At 35.0% G+C, this 19,067-nt stretch overlaps 1 protein-coding gene and 9 non-coding genes across 10 annotated transcripts in view; all 10 read right to left on the reverse strand.

Annotated features, from left to right (window-relative positions):
• LOC126747927 (liprin-alpha-1) overlaps window positions 1-19,067 on the reverse strand; it is a 455,345-nt gene that overhangs the window by 397,075 nt on the left and 39,203 nt on the right. The gene's annotated exons all lie outside the window — the stretch shown is intronic.
• Window positions 16,391-16,463, reverse strand: Trnaa-agc (transfer RNA alanine (anticodon AGC)). Its single transcript has one exon. It is a non-coding gene; the product is annotated as a tRNA-Ala (tRNA).
• Trnaa-agc (transfer RNA alanine (anticodon AGC)) lies at window positions 16,554-16,626 on the reverse strand. The gene has a single exon. It is a non-coding gene; the product is annotated as a tRNA-Ala (tRNA).
• Trnaa-agc (transfer RNA alanine (anticodon AGC)) lies at window positions 16,715-16,786 on the reverse strand. Its single transcript has one exon. It is a non-coding gene; the product is annotated as a tRNA-Ala (tRNA).
• Window positions 16,877-16,949, reverse strand: Trnaa-agc (transfer RNA alanine (anticodon AGC)). Its single transcript has one exon. It is a non-coding gene; the product is annotated as a tRNA-Ala (tRNA).
• Trnaa-agc (transfer RNA alanine (anticodon AGC)) lies at window positions 17,038-17,110 on the reverse strand. Its single transcript has one exon. It is a non-coding gene; the product is annotated as a tRNA-Ala (tRNA).
• Trnaa-agc (transfer RNA alanine (anticodon AGC)) lies at window positions 17,199-17,271 on the reverse strand. Its single transcript has one exon. It is a non-coding gene; the product is annotated as a tRNA-Ala (tRNA).
• On the reverse strand, window positions 17,362-17,434 carry Trnaa-agc (transfer RNA alanine (anticodon AGC)). The gene has a single exon. It is a non-coding gene; the product is annotated as a tRNA-Ala (tRNA).
• Trnaa-agc (transfer RNA alanine (anticodon AGC)) lies at window positions 17,524-17,596 on the reverse strand. Its single transcript has one exon. It is a non-coding gene; the product is annotated as a tRNA-Ala (tRNA).
• On the reverse strand, window positions 17,684-17,756 carry Trnaa-agc (transfer RNA alanine (anticodon AGC)). The gene has a single exon. It is a non-coding gene; the product is annotated as a tRNA-Ala (tRNA).

Raw genomic sequence — 19,067 nt, forward strand, 5'->3', positions numbered from 1 at the left:
GCTTAACTGTATTTAAGTTTTTATTGAAAATAATACTTTTTTCATATTTTTTACGTAAAAAAGGTATACTACTTTCGGGTTGCTCAGAGTAGCCGTTTTCGAGATATCTGCCTTCAAATTATTTAGTACAGCAGCTCAAGCAAGCAATAATGTCTTGTTACTCTTCACCAATCATCTTTTACATCATAAATAATGTTTTAGTATAAGTCATTGAGAATAATGCAGACAAAAATTGGATTATCATTTAATTAACTTTATTTAAAATAACTATGACACTAGAAAATAACATTAACGAAAACAGACTTAACTATGCGACTGATAACTTTTCCATTTTGAAACTGTGACGAGATTTAGTAAAAAAATAGATCTGCTTTTGACAAAAACTGTTCAAAATGTCTACCATTCACTTCAATACATTTAACAGCTTTCTTTTGCTGAAAGATCTCCTAATTTTAAAAAATAATTGTTCGTTTCGTAGCTTTTGTGCAGCATAGAAAATTCTCTGCCATGGTGCTTCTCTGGAATTCACTATTTCTTTGTAAACGAGCGACTTCATATCTCCCCATACACAAAAATCCAGCGGGTTAAAATTGGGACTTCGCGCCGGCCATGGCCTCTGGCTCCCACGACCTATCCAGCGATTAGGAAAGAAGAAGAGAGAAGTGTGCTGGCGCTCCGCCTTGCATGAAATACATATGGTGCCTTAAGAGGTAATGACTGTAATGCCATTTACATAGGGCAATCGGGGAGAAACATTTTCACCAGAATAAAGGAACATACAAGTTTGGTGGACAGGTATAGGGATACTGACATGATCGAAACTAAATCGGCGTTTGCGAATCATTTATTGGCCTCCTCACATGGTTTTTCTTTAACTCAGGGAGCGGATATTTTGCATGAGTGCTCAAAAGGCAAAAAACTGGACTTGTTAGAAAAAATGGAAATAACTAAAGCTAAGAAGAGCCCTGTCCTTGTGTGTGTGAACGATATTTTCACGTTTGAACCTCACCTCATTTATAACAACCTGTCTTAAAAAAGTCTTTTCTTTTTCGATTTTAGATATTTTTAGTTTTTATTGTTAAGATTGTTTACTTATATTCACACTTATAAATAGTATAGTTCGGATTGTTCCCCATGTTTGATCATGTTACTTGGTGGCCCATAGGTTAGAGGCGCGCCTGTGAATCTAAAGGTTGCTGGATCGTTCCCCACTGGTGACATTTTACATTTTTATTTTTTTAAGCATACATTCTTATCTATGGTGGGAATTAAGGCTCGGAATCAAACTCGGTTTATTCGAATATTCAAATATCGAGTTTTTGCAAAAAAATTTATTCATTTCAACGAATATTCTAATATTTGAGTATTTAAATACTCGAATATTTAAATATTGCGGGCCCGATCTTTTCTTCTCTTTGCATACAAGCTACGGCTAACATTTAATATTTCCACTTTCCAGATTTCCACGTGGCACGGCACGGCGTAGTTGTACTAGTTGAATTTGACTCTGGTTGTGTATAAAAGCGAACGATTAAGTACTGTATAAGGGTTAATTTTAAATTAATTGACTTAATTAACAGTAAGTCTAATAGTAAGTCAATATGAGTTCGAAAAGCAAAATTTGGCAATATTTTAATAGAACGGACGATCGCGTTGAATGCAAATTTTGTTTGTATAATGTCAAGAACAAGCAATTTATGGAATCACTTAAGAAATAAGCATCATTCACAAATCATTGTGTAAGTATCTCTTGCTCGAAGCTTGGAATTGATCGTATTTTTATTAATACACATTAGACAAAACAAAATAAACTCCGATACCAATTGTAACTTGCGCTCTATTACCGTTTAAGTATGAAATTTTGGTATTTCTTGAGAAAAATGCAAAAATTCCCATAAAAAACTTATAAACAAATTTCGACCTAGACATATTTAGCTTAAAATGTTTGAAATTAAGTCAGCTATCACCCCCTTAAAGGATTGCATCTAGCTTCCGGACACCCTGTATAATTCTCCCCATACTAAAATTCTGTATCTTTGAATTGACTGAGTTAATATATGATGTCACTTTTATCTAAAATTCATAAAATAGACATTAAGTATGTATATGCGAATTAAAATTTCGTCAAGGTATATCCCAAGATATTTTGTATGAGAGGTTTCCTTTATTTAAATATATCTATTAATAACTCAAGTATTCAAATATATTCGAATATTTGTATGATTATTGGAATAGTGAATAATTCAAATATTCAAAAAAAAAACGAAGTGAGTATTCGAATACATAATTTTCCAAAATTCCGAGCCCTAGTGGGAATTGTTAACTTAACCTAGCTTTTCTTTTGTAGTTAGTTGTAATGTGATCTGTGTAGGTCTAGGTAATGAATTTTATAAACGTTCTTTTTGTGAAAAATATCTTATTTAAAAAAAAAATTATATGGATTTGATGAGACCGTGACTTTGTGTCCTTACCTTTGTTTTATTATTTTTCTGCAAGAAAAACCCGTTTTTCACTAACCCTACCCCTACCCCCCCCACCCACCCCACACAACTTACCAGTAAAAAATTGTTTTCAAAAATCAGTGTTTTCCAAAATAATTTGCATGAATAACAGCTGGTTTCGCCGTTAATATCCAATCTAATAAGACCGTTTGTTTATGTAAATTTAATATATTTATATATATGTATAATAATAAGTATTTAATACAAAAACAGTGCTATTAGCTTGGATATTATGGACGAAAAACAGTGATTTTTTAAAGGAATTTCTTACTGGCCAAATTTTTTGGTTTGGGTGGGGGGGTAAGGGTCGTTTTAATAAAAAAGAAAGTTTCTGCAAAAAATATTTATTCAATATTTAATTTAATAACACTGTTTATTTAAATTTGATATAATTTTATATATAAATATTTAGTATAAGAACAGTGCTATTAAATTGGATATTATGGACGAAAAACAGTGATTTTTCAGAAGAATATCATCAGATAATTGAGTTTCAAAACTAGATATGTAAATCTCTTATCATATTTTTTAAGTGCCGTAATTTTCGTCGACTTGTAAATAAAATTGTATATTATATACGTATATTTTCATCTATAACTTTCATAAAAAAGATTTTTCTCTGTGACAATTATTTTCTTCCAAAAAAAACAATTTTTTATTAAAGCTACCCTTACCCCCCCCACCCACCCCACACACCTTACCAGCAAGAAATTGTTTTCGAAAATCATTGTTTTCCAAAATAATATGCATGAATAACAGCTAGTTTTGTCGTTAATATCCAATCTCATAAGACAGTTTGTTTATTTAAATTTGATATAATTATATATATGTAAATTAATAAATGTTTAATACAAAAACAGTGCTATTATATTGCATATTATGAATGTAAAACAGTGATTTTTCAAAGGAATTTCTTACTGGCCACATGTGTGGGGTGGGTGGGGGGGTAAGGGTCGTTTTGATGAAAAACAATGTTTCTGCAGAAAATTTATATGCAATATTTAATTTAATAACACTGTTTAAATAAATCTGATACAATTTAACATATAAATATTTAGTATAAAAAGAACGTCATTAGATTGGATAACACAAACGAAAAATAGTGATTTTTCAGAAGATTTCCAACAAAGATGCTTCAATGAACAGGGAAGTTTAATTTTTTTAAAGCTGCTAGTCTGAGATTCGTAAATACAAAACTAATAATAAATTTAACGCAGATTTTACATGACAAGCGAACGGGGCCCCTTGCAATTAATAAATACATAAAGACGCCAATTTATTTTCACATTATACCATCTGGCCGAAGAGCTTAAGCCCTGACCCGAGAATGAGACTTCTGTTAAATACAACAACGGTTAATTCCCAAACTACAGTGGTCCTCGCAGATTAGGAGAGCTCAGATTAACTCTTAATTGGTCTTTATCTTAATGATTAAGTATGGGCTCCGGCATCCTGTGTAAAGATAACATAGTAAAGGGCCTGAACAATGCAAGTTCTCCTCTGTATAGAGGACGATAGAAATGCTAATTAGGTCTCTGTGAATGTCTTTAGCAAGTTTCTATAGAATCTATAGTAAATCAATAAGGTCGCAATCGACTGTTAAACTTAATAAGTTATTTATGTTTAATAACCCTTTAAGATAATCTTAGATATGAAGCTATACTCTTAGTTTGTAGTCGTTAAGTAGACATTGAAAATGGCAGTAAGTAACATAAACACAAAAATACTCAACTTAATTTATTTACGACCACTAAAAATATTTATTTTCACCGCATTTATGTCCGATTTAAATTTCGCGCCAATATTCCGAGCTTCACTGAACTGACCACTAGGCAGCGGCGACGCGGCTCCCTATATACTCGGCCGACCATAATTCCGGAAGATTCGCGGACCTTCGAGACCTCCTGCGGTGTGCGTTACAATAGAAAAAGTTGTTTAATGGTACGACGGTTTTTTAATTTTTTTTAATTGGCAGGTTCTATACATATTTCCCCAATTTAGGAAACGTGCACAGTCAGCTTCAGTTCAGTTCTCTTGGTTAAAATAGATTTGTATGTAGGAAAGTGGTTTCTTTTTATATAAAAAGGAAATATACAAGTATTGATAACAATCAGAGAAGAGTAGTTTTTTCAAATTGGGCCCGTCCTAAGATTCAAATTTCCCGCGTTTTATTGAATTCAAATTTAGTGCCGGATTTGACCACGCCTTCTTTCAAATCTAGGTGGTTTGACTTTATTTGGTGGAAAGGTTTCTACATTTTTTCACAGTTGTTCAGAATTGTTTTTCTATACGCACATTTTTTTGCTTTATATTCGTCCCAAAAATTTTAATTTTTACTGATTATAGCTTGCATAGATTATCCTTTTCCTGCATAGCTTCTTCAATCTCAGCGCTTATGCACTTTTTGTCATAATTCAACTCTTATTAACTCATCTTCCACTAAATAATTAAGCCAATAAACATTTTGGCGCCCAACATGTGTGTAATTATGAGTCCTGTTCTCGCGTATGTAATTTACTTTCGAGTCAAATATAATTTTTAATAATTTTATTTTATTTCTTATCACTGTCCTTAGCCATTTATAAAATCGAAATCTTAGGTTTAATATTTATGATACTTTTTAAGTAATTTAATATCAGCATCAAAGGATTACATTCGTACTTCCAATCTTGTGCTGGCGGCTTCGATTCTCGATGTGTCTATGTTGTTGATTTCTACTTTTTTATTTATTTTTTTTATAATTTTACCTTAAAATGTCACTTTTTTTATATAGTATTACCGTTGTGCAATGGCATTTAGGGTTTCTTATATAAATGTCAGTTTGCTTAGACTGATTTTAGGCCTGATGATGCTCTAGCCACAGCAAAATACGTGTAACTATTTATTATACATATGTTGTGAGAACGTCAAAATTAGTTCGAATTATTGCACCTTCAGTAGAGGGCGTTAACATTTAGTAGTTTTCTCAAATTGGGACCGTCTTAAAAGTCGAATTTCCCGCGTTTTATTGACAGTGTCCATGTTAGAAGCAAACACATTTTTAACAGTTAGGGATGTCCAGTGAAGTTGCTCCTTAAGAGGGAGAACTGCTTGGATACTCTGTAAGCACCAGGGGAAGTAACAGGAACATTAAGAGGGGGCTTTAGTAAGAACTATTGAAGTCAAAGTTCCAATTTTAGATTTGCATGCGTAAATTATCACAAACAGGACTCTCAATTCGAAAGCGAGTGCAAAGGAAGATCATGGTGTTATGCTATAGGAAGATTCCAATATGGAAAATTTTGTAATAGATTCTGGAGCTAGTAACCATTTCGTATACAATATAACAAAGTAGTCATAAGCTTGTGGGTATCTCGATCTCTTCTAACTATTGCCGAACAACTCTAGCTGCACAGAATTATCACCGATATATGGCATATAGGGCACTACATGGGGCGCTAGGATATCGGTTATGTACCTGTCAACATTTAATCTTCGTGCGACCCTCAAAGAAATTCCTCCCCAAACCATGATAGAGCCACCACCAAAGCTTTCAGTTTGACAAAAATTAACCTGATCGTGCCTATCTGATAAATATAGACAAAATCTTGATTCATCATTGGACCAATCTTGAATATCTAAATATCTATTCTCTGGTAAGACGTGGACCTCTAGCTGGCACTCTGGCTCGTAAACCTACTTCTCTCAGCCTATTTCGAACTGTCTATAGGCTTATTCGGACATTACGAGCAGCCAACATTGTATGCCTAATTCTTAAAGCCGAAGTTACCCTTCTGCGGCCTTGTCCGGGTCGTCTGGATAGTTGTCCTGTTTCTTGATACTGATTAACAACTCTGGATATGGTGCAGCATTCAGCTATAGCTTCTTTCTCTCTCTATCGGGTAATCAAATGCTTTTTTATCTCTGTCCAATGATTGAGTGCACCCAACTGCCTGGAAGAAGTAACAATATTCTCCCAAGCAGTTCAGTTAGAGTCTCTTACCCTCCTTTTCGTTCTCTCTCTGTCCAATGATTAAATACATTCAATCCACCATTTAATTTGCCTCTCACCTGTCCGTTTACTACCTCAGAACACATGGCAGGTTGAAAAATCCTGCCTTACAGGCAAAATTTAAAGGAAACTTTAGGCCTTAATTACAAACTCAAAAAGTAAACTCTCCTGGTTTTTAATACTTAGGAACCCTCTGTATGCTGGATTATGGCGCTGTCTTGTGCTGCTGACCGCCTTACCCATTTATATTCAATTCCATTAGATATTAAAATCACCTTGAAAGTTGTAACCGCAAATCCCGGTAACAGTCTGCACTATTATACGAAACTCATCAGCTTCAGGAAAAGTTCGGATCGAACTTTCCGGCATCCCGTCAACTTCCCGAAGATTTACAATTTCGGTGTGTACGCTTCGGATCGGCCAGTTTAGTTAGGTTAAGTTTAATCGTGTATTTCGCTAATAAGAAAAGTGCTTTGAGTGTACTGAAAAGTTGCATCTGTTGGAAAATGTGCTTTGAAGTAATAAATTCATTGGAGTGATAAGGGAAGAGTAGTAGAAGAGAGAGGAATCCACTAAAGTATTGTGTCTTACTCTTTTCTGACTATTAACATTAATTTATGACTCACAAAGTAGTCATGAGCTTGCAATGAAAATGGACCAACTTCCATGTCTTGCTGTCAGTTTGGAACCTGCGCAAGACTGATAGAACCAAATCGGGCGAGTATAGTTGATATACTGACTGAGACTCACTGACAAATACCCGCAAGGTTCTGTGTTTGTCTATATAAACTCTTTGTGCAAGGAGCTCTTAAGGGTAAGGTAAAACTGTATGCAGATTATCTTGGTCTATACCTTGAAAATTTAAGGAAAACAAAAGTACGATCAATTTGTACAGGAAACAAATTGTACGTTTTATTGCCGTTTAAGATAGTATTGGGTATCTGTTTAATTTTAATTTAAGAAAACCACTATATTGTGCTCACATATATAGTCATTTATATTACCTTATCTCTGTTTGGGGTAGCTGCAGGAGTGTTTATAAATCCACTCAAAAGAGTTAAAAAAATAGGGCAGTTAAAAATGTTTTATTAACTACACTGGGCAGCAAAATTAACGCACCACCAATTGATCAAATATTTTCGTGTCTTAATTAAGTATAATCTTATTCTAACGTAATAAAAGTATTAACAATAGGAAAAAATGTCAAAAGAACGTAAAAAAGTATAGAAAAAGAAAACAAAAAAATTAAAAAGAATATTAATATTAATAAAAATAAATACTACTATTTTCTCTCCTATTTAGAATAACAGCAGGGCAGCGATTATTCATGCTTAAAATTACGGGCCTTATTTCGTTTTGATCCAAATTATTCCATATTTGGACAATATTGGCAGTGAGTCAATATAAATTGTTAGGAGGGTTAGGAAGTTCCTGAAAACGGCGGTAGATCATGTCCCAAACATTCTCAATTGGATCAAGATCAGGACTATTTGCTTGCCAATCCATAGTTTGAACTCCAACATCATTAAAATAATTTTGGACAATCTGAGCAACATGCGGTCTAGCATTATCCTGCTGAAACAAAAAATTCTCACCAATGTAAGGGCCAAATGGTGTCACATGTTCTTGCAGGATCTCCCTTATGTACCTATCAGCTGTTAAACTCTCATTATTAATTGTCACGAAGTCAGTACGAGCAGAAATTCCTCCCCAAAACATAACTGACCCTCCATCAAATAATCCGATGTTCTGGAAGTTACATTGCGCATATCTTTCGTTTGGTCTTCGATAAACTCTTATAAGTCTATTTGAGTTGTAAAGACAAATTCTGGTTTCATCTGACCAAAGAACTCTTTCCTAGCCTATATTAGCCCAATCGATGTGCTCCCTAGCAAAAGTTAACTTTTTTCTTGGTCTCAGATTAGATTCAGTTAGGCGTCGACGAACAGGATCAGTTGAAATTCTTAATCCATCTGCTTCCTGTAGCTGTGTCTGCAGAAATCTTCCTGTCACAATCCTTTGTCTTAAAGCAGAGAGTCTTATGAAACGGTGTTGAACTTGTGTAGTTATGCGATGTCTGCCTTGATCAGGTCTTCTTAAAAGCTGACCTTTCTCCCTATAACGCTCAATCATATGGGAAACGTATTTTTGATGTATGCGATACACCAAATCTCTCTCCAATTCTTCGAAAGCTCCATCCTTTTTCTAGTAAAATGACTGCTTGCGCACTTCTTCGGCCGTCAAATTTTTTGATTGACATTCCATAATAAACACTATATATCACTGTACCTAACAAATGTAAATTTTCAGTACAAATGATAAATTTTACCAATAAAACTTACAAGCAAACAGGTAATTTAAATTTTATTAGTAAAATAAACAGCTGTATAAATTTAGAATGTCTGTAATATAGCAGTTTAAAATAAAAATAAATATTTCCATTTTTTCGGAAACTTTCGGAAATAATTCGAAATAATGTAGTGGTGCGTAAATTTTGCTGGCCAGTGTATTAATTTTATATTTATTTATATTGTAATGAGGTCAAAAAATTATGTTATATACTGTTATATAATGTTAACACTACATAACTACGAAAGCAGGTAGCTGAACGACTTATATTTATCTCACTTCAATTAATCACAAAGGAATTAAATTATACAATGCCTTATCATTGCTCATTAAACAAATAAAGGACAAGAAGTTTAAAAGCAAATTAAAATAATGTACCTAAGATATTATTCCCAAGCAACACATTATTACACAGGAGACCACGGTAACTTTGGCAAAAATTGTAGGGTAGGTAGGGGCTCAGCGATTTCCACAGCGTGACCAGGTACACCGCAGCGTGTTTGTAAATGTCGACCGCACACTACGGGAAACGGGATCATTTCAAGTAAGTCTTGTTCTTTAAAAGTATTTTCTTATTGCCAAGTATAAAGTTCTTGTAAGTCGTTTATACGGGAATGTTAACTAGGTACAGCAGGAGCGAGGACGACTGCGTCTAGCACGTGATGGACTTGAAGATGCTGTAATGGCACGTATTGCCGACAATCTCCAAAAGAGCATTCGTCAGGTCGCTTCCGAAGTGGGTTGCAGCCACGGACGGTACGGAATATCTTTCAGGACAACAATTTACACCCATCTCTTTCCTGACGATCCCCCTCGGCTCCTTCACTACTGCCAGTGGTTAAACCAACGCATTGGGGAAAATCCTGATTTCCTGCGGAATGTTTGTTCCACCGACGAAAAGGGCTTTTCTAGAGAAGGTATGTTCAACGCCCACAACAACCACTTCTGATCGGAAGAGAACCCGCATGCCATGCATGTCCGAGAATATCAAAAGAAGTTTTTTGTTAATGTTTGGGCTGGCATTGTCGGCGACCACTTGCTTGGTCCATACGTTCTACCCGCCCGCTTGAATGCAAAAAATTATTTGATATTTCTCCAAGGCCAGTTACAGGAATATTTTGAAGATTTGCCCCTACAGATTATTAATAACATGTGGTGGCAGCACGATGGTTGTCTTGCGCACTGGCCAAGGCCGATCCGGGACTATTTAGATGAAATTTTCCCCAATCGTTGGAAAGGACGTGGGGGTCCTATAGCGTGGCCACCGAGGTCTCCTGATCTTACGCCACCAGATTTCTTTCTGTGGGGCACCATGGAACAAATGGTGTATCAAACACCACTGGATTCGGAGGAGGACTTAATTGCGCGAATCGTAATCGCCGCAGAGTTCATTCGAGAGCAGCAGGGTGTTTTCGCTCGAATGCGAACTTCATGGCACCAACGGATCGATAAATGCATCCAGGAGTACGGGCAGCACTTCGAGCATCTGTTGTAGTGCCCCTGTCCATTACTTTGTTTTATTTTCTTCGTTTTATTTTAATCCTGTTAATTTAAGACTACTTTTACTTTAATAATCTCCGGTATTTTTTGTGGAGAGATCGATTGCAATTATTACATCTTTTTGTTTTTAAACTAAAGCGTTTAATTTGTAGCTCGTGTACGATAGGTTGCCAGGATTGCCTTATTGCTGTCCCATCTGGCGCAAAAATTTCAATTTTAAAACAACCGCTCAATTCACAACATTTGATCCGAGTAGTGCGGTCTGTGCGGATATAAATCGTGAGCACTTCCTTAACCGCCAAATAGGCGATTTCAAAGTCAACCTGACATTTGACAAACTATACATGGTATTCAGAAAAAGTAAATAAAAACTTTTCGTGTACGTCGTGTACGTCCCATCTCCCAAATGGGGGCTTTTCCGGACATGGGTTCCTATGCTCAAAATACTTGCGTCTGACGTCTGAGCTGATTTTGAATTGTAATCAACATCGGCTGTTAGATATGGGTTGATCTATTTTTCAAGCTCAGTCAAGTAAAGTCGCCGCGAAGACTCCGACGACCCGTTTTGTCGTTTGGTTTCTTCCTAGTTTACAAGACATAAAACGACCGTGTATTTTGTACATCCCGACTTTGTGGAATAAATATATTCAGTTGAATAAAGCAAGAGGGTTTGTAGTATATTCCCGGTGCGTTATTGAACTTTTCCCGTGCTGCAGTGAAGTCGTCACCCACCCTGAAAGCATAAACATAAATACATCTCACGTCCCTACCTACAATACAATTTTTGCCAAAGTTACCGTGGTCACCTTGTATATTATTATAGTTAAATATAGATTTATTTAACGATTTTTTAAGTAAATTTTTGGTTTTGGTATATTTATGAACCGCATATGGCCAAGGCATATTGATTAAACTGTAGAATATACGTATATAATATACGATTCGATTTACAAAAAGGAGAAAATTTCGGCATTTAAAAAAATTGACGCGGGATTTACATTTTATCTAGTTTTTAGACTCCATTACTACAATTCAAATATTTAATAAAATTTTTCTGAAAATTCACTGTTTTTCGTTCATATTATCCAATCTAATAACGCTGTTTTTATACCAAATATTTATATATAAAATTATATGAAATTTAAATAAATAGTGTTATTAAATTAAATATTGCATATATATTTTCTGCAAAAACATTCTTTTTCATTAAAACAACCCTTACCCCCCCCCCCCCACCCCAAACATTAGCCCAATAAGAATTTCCTTTAAAAAATCACTGTTTTTCGTCCATAATATGCACTCTAATAGCACTTTTTTTGTATTAAATATTTATGAATATACATTTATATAATTATATAAAATTTAAATAAATAAGCTGTATTATTACGTTGGATATTAACAACATAACCAGCTATTATTCATGGGTATTATTTTGGAAAACAATGATTTTTGAAAACAATTTCTTACTGGTAAATTGTGTGGGGTGGGTGGCGGGGTAAGGGTAGAGTTAATGAAAAACGGTATTTTTTCCAGAAAATAATTGCCTTAGAAAAAAATGCTTTTTAAGAAAATTAAAGGTGAGGATATACGTATATCATATACAATTTCGTTTACAAATCGACGAAAACTTCGGCACTTAAAAAATATCGAAAAATTTATCCATTATCCCAAAGATGCTGGTCATACACTTTTATAAAAGGTAAAAACACAAAATCTACAGCATCACAAATAATTTGTGATTAATTATTTGTGATGCTGTAGATTTTGTGTTTTTACCTTTTATAAAAACTTAAAAAATATGACAAGAGATTTACATATTCAAATTCAAAAGACTTTTATTACCACTTAATCATTATACATAAAAAATTATTTTTTTTATCACAAGAATTTACACAATATCTAGTTTTTAAACTCAATTATCTGATGATATTCTTCTGAAAAATCACTGTTTTTTATCCATATGATCCAATCTAATAACGCTGTTTTTATAATAAATACAGGGTGCGCCAGAGAAACTTGAAAAAATTCCCGCGCGGTGAGTTGAGCGGGTAGAGGGGCGAGAGGGGGCGCACCTGAAGGGGGCAGTTCCCAAGTTCGTTTCTCCCTCCAGTCAGTTGCCATCATGCTCTGGTCTAGAGAGCAGCGGGCATTCGCAGTCGAGAGCTTCTTTTCTAACGGTCGGTCACTTGTTGCTACGCTTTGAAATTCCTCCCCAGAGACTCGTTCCTGGACGTAATTCGATTCTGTCCTGGGTTAACTCATTTCGGGAGTGTGGAAGTGTCGCTAAACCCAGAAATGGACTTCAACGGACCATCAGAACTCCGGAAAACGTCGAAAGAGTGAGGCAGTCAGTTGTGCGTTCCCCACGCAGCTGCTTTGGAAATTTTCCCTATAAATTGGCTGTTGTGCAAGAATTAACTGAACGCGATTTTGTTAACTGAACCCGTCAAAATGCATGTGAAATACTGGTTGACAACCTGCCTGAAGACGCGGTCGTTTTTTGCAATGAGGAGGCTCACTTCCACATATCCGGCTGCGTCAAGAAGCAAAACATGCGTTATTGGTGTGGTGCAAATCCACGTGAGCTTCACCAGAAGCCACTTAATTGTGAGCGAGTTACTGTCTGGTGTGCGATGTCGGTAATGGGAATATATTTTTTTTTTTTTTTTGAAGAAAACGAACGCGCAGTTACCGTGAATGGAGCTCGTTACAGGTCCATGATCGAGGAATTTTTTCTTCCAAGACTCGAAGAAATGAACGTTAGGAACGTGTGCTTTCAGCAAGATGGAGCCACAGCACACGCAGCACGAGACTCAATGAATTTGTTGCGACAACATTTCCCCGACCGCCTCATCTCTTTTAGAGGCGATCTCCAATGGCCGGCACGCTCTCCAGATTTGACTTCATGCGATTTCTTTTTATGGGGTTATTTAAAATCTCTGGTTTATGCGGATCGACCACGGACCATAGCACACCTCAAGATCAACATTCGCGACGCAATTGCCAACATACCGATTGATATGCTGCAAAGAGTGGATACGAATTTCAAAAATCGACTTTATCAGTGTATGCGCAATAGAGGTCGCCATTTATCCGATGTCATTTTCAAGACTGCATGAAAAAAAAACTGCGATATTGTAGTGTCAAATAAAAAAAAGATTAAAACAATAATTGAAGTACTTTTGTTTTTATTGGCCTTTCAAATAAGTAAGTTTCTCTGGCGCACCCTGTATACATAAAATTATATCAGATTTAAATAAACAGTGTTATTAAATTAAATATTGCATATATATTTACTGCAGAAACATTGTTTTTCATCAAAACAACCCTTACCCCCCCCCACCCACCCCAAACATTTACCCAGTAAGAAATTCCATTGAAAAATCACTGTTTTTGGTTTATAAGATCAAATCTAATAGGACTGTTTTCATACTAAATATTTATATATAAAATTATAAGAAATTTAAATAAACAGTGTTATTAAATTAAATATTGCATATATATTTACTGCAGAATCATTGTTTTTCATCAAAACAATCCTTACCCCCCCCCCCCCACCCACCCCAAACATTTACCCAGTAAGAAATTCCATTGAAAAATCACTGTTTTTGGTTTATAAGATCAAATCTAATAGGACTGTTTTTATACTAAATATTTATATATAAAATTATAAGAAATTTAAATAAATAGTGTTATTAAATTAAATATTGCATATATATTTACTGCAGAAACATTGTTTTTCATCAAAGCAACCCTTACCCCCCACCCACCCCAAAGATTTGACCAGTGAGAAATTCCTTTGAAAAATCACTGTTTTTCGTTCATAATATCTAATCTTATAACGCTGTTTTTTATTCTATATTTATTAATATACAAATATATAATTATATCAAAATTAAATAAACAAACTGTGTTATGAGATTGGATAATAACGATGAAATCCGCTGTTATTCATGCGTATTATTTTGGAAAACAATGATTTTTGAAAACAATTTTTTACTGGTAAGTTGTGTGGGGCGGGTGGGGGGGCAAGGGTAAGTTTATTGAAAAACAGTATTTTTTCCAGAAAATAATTGCCTTAGGAAAAAAAATGCTTTTTAAGAAAATCATAAGTGAGAATATACGTATATAATATACGATTCTGTTTACAAATCGGAGAAAGTTTCGACTTATAAAAAAAATTCAAACCCGATCCCTACACCTCAAATAAGTGCTTAAATGACCCCGATATCACATATATACCACTGTATAGCATACGATATACTTTTCATACACTAATCTTATAGCGTAATAATGGAATATTATTCAAAAAAAGAAAAGGAAATTATACTCAAAATATTTAATTTAACCGCATTTATTTACAAAGTAGTTTAAATCTCGCGCCAACATTTTGAACTTTAGTTCACTGACAACTGACTTGCATCGGCGATGCGGCTCCTTATATACTCGGCTCGTTCCGGAGGATTCTCGCCAAACTTCGAGACGTCGTGCGGCGGTCGTTCCACTTGTGTCATAACGGAGAATCAGCTATGGTTTCTCGCTGTTTACAATATCGGTACACTATATTAAGCTAAAAAAGTTAAAATAGTGTACCGAGCTAAGCTTTGTTAACTAAACGCACATTTATTTATTTTTTTGAATAAAATGCCTATAATGAAGCCGAATTACTTATGACCGAAGATCTTGAAACATTAAGCATGAATCCAAAAATCCGTATTAACCATTTTTTATATAAGTATCTTTTATATTCCGAATATTTGATTATTTTACGTACTTTGTTTACAGTTCGTGTTCTCTATTTGTCATATTCAAAATTGGTCTTACCGTTACTATTTCTATAAAGCTATTTGGTGCTATAAAATAGATCGTTAATATAAGTGAACTAGATCCCACAATTCCCCAGTAATACCTTCCTCTAGTCCCTTATCATCTACATATTTTTTTATATTACTGTGTAATTGTTTGCTTACTTGAACATTTATTTGGTCCGTAATGGTATGTTTAAAAACGTATAATGTTAGGATATGAAATTAGAGCTTGTATGGGACATTTTAACCAAAAAATAATCTAAAGCAGACTAAATTAAATGTATTACGTATAATATGGATATTAGATGTGCACACTAAATTTTCACGTTACCTATATGAGGAAAATAATAAGTGTGTTTTATAGAATTTTTAATATAAACAATTAAGCATAAAAATTTAACACTTCAGTAGCACTTTCTAATGTAAAGCCCGGGATAAAAATATGCATTGGTCTTGTTGAGTTTCTCTAAAGCGTTCGACACCATCAACCATGATTTCTTATGTGTAAAGCTTAAATACTACGGCTTTAATGATGGTTCATGTTTGCTTGTAAAATCCTATTATTCAGTCCTATTTTAGGACCTTTACTCTTTATAATTAATACTTCAGACATTTAAAATTCTCGTTAGTATTGTAGTGTTTTTACCCGTTGGTTAGGTGCAAATTAAAACAATGAATCAAAAATAGTCAACTACTTTATTTATACAGTTACATTTAAATTTCGCGCCAATATTCCGAACGTCACGCCACTGCACTGGTAATTGACTGCTATTGGGCGATCCGGCTCCTTATATACTCGGCAGAACGATGTTCCGGAAGGTTCTCGCTTACCATCGAGAGGTCGTGCGGTGTATGTTTGCAAAAGAGTTGTTGAGACCCAATATAAATATTAATAATGATATTGTGAGGTTGGTGTATGTAAGTTTTGCTAAAAAGTTGAAAGTCACTTTAGATGCTATGTAATAAATTATGCATTAGGCTTATTTTGTCACATTTTCATTATAGTGTTTCTATTTATGGGGTTTCTCTAGGTTTGGACAGCAGAGTGCGTATTCAAAGAGTTCAAAATGCTTATGTGAAGTGTCTCTATAGAATTTGAAATTTTGATCTCATTTGTTCCGGAACGTTGGATGATGGACATGCGCAGAATCTTGCCGTATTTTTTTGTAAAAATAGGTGGAAAACCATCTTCCCTGTTTGCCTTAGAGACTATTTTTTCGTTATATTAACAAAAAAAAAAATGGAGGCGCCGGGTATCGATCCCGGTACCTCTCGCATGCTAAGCGAGCGCTCTACCATCTGAGCTACGCCCCCCATGAATGCATAAATGCACCCATTTAAGTCAACAAAACCACTTTTACCAAAAGTAGAACATTACCAATAATTAATAAAAAAAAAAAATAATGGAGGCGCCGGGTATCGATCCCGGTACCTCTCGCATGCTAAGCGAGCGCTCTACCATCTGAGCTACGCCCCCTATGAATGCATAAATGCACTCATTTAAAGCAACAAAACCACTTTTACCAAAAGTGGAACATTACCAATAATTAATTTTAAAAAAATAATGGAGGCGCCGGGTATCGATCCCGGACCTCTCGCATGCTAAGCGAGCGCTCTACCATCTGAGCTACGCCCCCTATGAATGCATAAATGCACCCATTTAAATCAACAAAACCACTTTTACCAAAAGTGGAAACATTACCAATAATTAATTTAAAAAAAAATAATGGAGGCGCCGGGTATCGATCCCGGTACCTCTCGCATGCTAAGCGAGCGCTCTACCATCTGAGCTACGCCCCCCATGAAAGCATAAATGCACTCAATTAAGTCAATAAAACCACTTTTACCAAAAGTGGAACATTACCAATAATTAATTTTAAAAAAATAATGGAGGCGCCGGGTATCGATCCCGGTACCTCTCGCATGCTAAGCGAGCGCTCTACCATCTGAGCTACGCCCCCTATGAATGCATAAATGCACTCATTTAAGTCAATAAAACCACTTTTACCAAAAGTAGAACATTACCAATAATTAATAAAAAAAAAATAATGGAGGCGCCGGGTATCGATCCCGGTACCTCTCGCATGCTAAGCGAGCGCTCTACCATCTGAGCTACGCCCCCTATGAATGCATAAATGCACTCATTTAAAGCAACAAAACCACTTTTACCAAAAGTGGAACATTACCAATAATTAATTTAAAAAAAAAATAATGGAGGCGCCGGGTATCGATCCCGGTACCTCTCGCATGCTAAGCGAGCGCTCTACCATCTGAGCTACGCCCCCTATGGATGCATAAATGCACTCATTTAAAGCAACAAAACCACTTTTACCAAAAGTAGAACATTACCAATAATTAATAAAAAAAAAAATAATGGAGGCGCCGGGTATCGATCCCGGTACCTCTCGCATGCTAAGCGAGCGCTCTACCATCTGAGCTACGCCCCCTATGAACGCATAAATGCACCCATTTAAATCAACAAAACCACTTTTACCAAAAGTAGAACATTACCAATAATTATTAAAAAAAAAAAATGGAGGCGCCGGGTATCGATCCCGGTACCTCTCGCATGCTAAGCGAGCGCTCTACCATCTGAGCTACGCCCCCCATATATAAAAATAAACTTTTAACTTAAATGTGTAACGATACACCAATGTCTGTGCCCTACATTTTATGTTAATTACATAAAACCGGATTATGCAATTCCGGATATTTTTACCCGGGCGCGGTCACTCTGCTTGGCATTCACCGCTGACCGTTACACCTTCATTATACCTCGACCTTCATTTACATATTGTGAAAAAGCTGATATAAGAACAATTGTTTAGGTTCATTGATAAATGTCTTATTAGAGTAATTAATATGGTACAATGGTACTGTCAAAAAATGGAAAAAGTGCCTCATCTATTTTATACTCTACTATTTGACACAATTTTTTTGATCCATTTTTTCTAATACACGAAAATCGTGGAGCTCATAAAAACACGTCTAACCTCAGCATCTGCCACTGACAAACTAAACAATGCACAGCCTATCATGCCTTAGAGACATGCGCACTAACATTACGGGAAAAAATTTGACAGTCGCACTTTCTAAACCCGCGAAATTTGAAAATTCCCGTTTAAGTTAAATTAATTTTTGAATTGACTTGTCAAATTTGATTCAATGCACTTTTTTAAGAATGGTATATTTTTGGTAAAATAGATTTTAATAATATTAATACTGTAATGCATTTCTAACAATTTGAATTGAAAATCATTATTTATATTAACTTGTATCTTTTTATGAATTAAATATATATACTATATTCCATTATCCTGTTTCAAATGCATCTATTTATCGTTTAATATAGAGGAAATTATTCAAACGCGAGTAGATGACATTTAAAATTACGCTTTATTAAAATACAATAAATAAAAAAAGACACTTCTTTACATCGTGGAAAAAACACAGAAGTATAGGTGGTTGCATACAAACCAACAGGACAGATCCGCTCTCGCTTGTCAACAATTTGACGGGCCTAATTGGACCAATCAAAATGACGGAAAGGCGTGGCCAAATTAAGGCGCGAAAATCAAATGTCATTTACCAAGAAATCTCCTAATTTTATTACTTAATCGCAATATCTATCCCAAGCATTTTTAGCATCAAAATAAGACCCTTCAGCTTTATTTTACATATATAAATGAATTAATGTACTGCAATGATCGGTTAACAGTGGTGTACTATTGCATATCGCCAATTACAAAATGGCTATAATAAAACAATTTTTTTCTTTAATTCATTTATTATTTACGTTTCCTGAAAATTAATTACATAATATAGAGACATTATATAAATTTGAAATATTTGACAGTTATATTAGTTCAGAACTTGGCTTCGAGGGCGCCACTAGGTGACAGTGCACAGATGATTATG

The sequence above is a fragment of the Anthonomus grandis genome, chromosome 20 (genome assembly GCF_022605725.1).
Source record: "Anthonomus grandis grandis chromosome 20, icAntGran1.3, whole genome shotgun sequence".
In the NCBI taxonomy this organism is placed as follows: domain Eukaryota; kingdom Metazoa; phylum Arthropoda; class Insecta; order Coleoptera; family Curculionidae; genus Anthonomus; species Anthonomus grandis.